Source organism: Scleropages formosus, chromosome 21 (assembly GCF_900964775.1).
Source record: "Scleropages formosus chromosome 21, fSclFor1.1, whole genome shotgun sequence".
In the NCBI taxonomy this organism is placed as follows: domain Eukaryota; kingdom Metazoa; phylum Chordata; class Actinopteri; order Osteoglossiformes; family Osteoglossidae; genus Scleropages; species Scleropages formosus.
The window spans coordinates 9,071,572-9,072,557 of record NC_041826.1 but is presented as its reverse complement, the minus strand read 5'-3'; positions in this window follow the sequence as shown (position 1 = coordinate 9,072,557).

Below are 986 nucleotides of genomic sequence, written 5' to 3'. Positions count from 1 at the left end.
GGCCTCAGCAAAAATAAATAAATAAATTAATGATTTTAAAAATTAAAAAAATGTATATATATATGTACGAATGCAAATAGTCTATTTTGGGGTTGCATGTTACATATTCAGACGGAATAGTTTATAGTGTATTTACGTTAATTAACGTAAAAGATTCATTCGCCACTTTTGCGTGCTCAGTCACAGTCAGTGGACAGAGCAGGCAACGCAGTGTCAACATATATCATAAAAAATATGTGCGGGGGTATTGTCCAACAAAAGGTAAAATGTACACTAGCCGTCCACTTTCGATAAATAAAACTGGAAACTTCAAAAATATTTTTTGCGTAAGTCAGTATAATACATTCGAACTAATGAATACTAAACTATTTAATTCCTCACTTGGGCTGACCGTTTGAGGGGGGAAATGAAGTATTTCAGGTTTATTTTACCCATAATTCACTCTGGTCGTTAAAAAATGACGTCAACGAAACCCCTGCTGGCGTCGAACAGGATTCCCAAGTCCACTGTCAATCACATAGCCATTCGTTAAAAAAAAAAAAAAAAGGCAAAAACATTTGTGGTGTCAATAAATGTGAATATTTACTGTTGTCAGTTTTCCAATCAGGATCAATATAGAATACAAGTGAGCAACAGACCACGTGATAAGTGGCTCTCGTCCAGTGACGTCCAACATGGGGTCTTGTTCTTTAGTCCTTTGGCAGTTCTGCCATAAATGCCATTAATTGTTACGCAACAGAACATATTAGTGTAGACATGACAGCAAAAAAGACTCGTCCCCATTTATGTGTTTGCTGTGAGGTGTTGCTGTGTCGCTCCTTTTTTAAGAATGAACTGGCCTGCGGAGACATTACATCACGGAGAGCGTCATTTTGCTGAAAAGTAAATAGCGTAATAACTCTCCAGGTGAGCATTAAGCACAGATACAATGTGATTCGTATTGCTTAGGCACTGCAGTTCCCACTAAGTACTAAATTTGCAAAAGT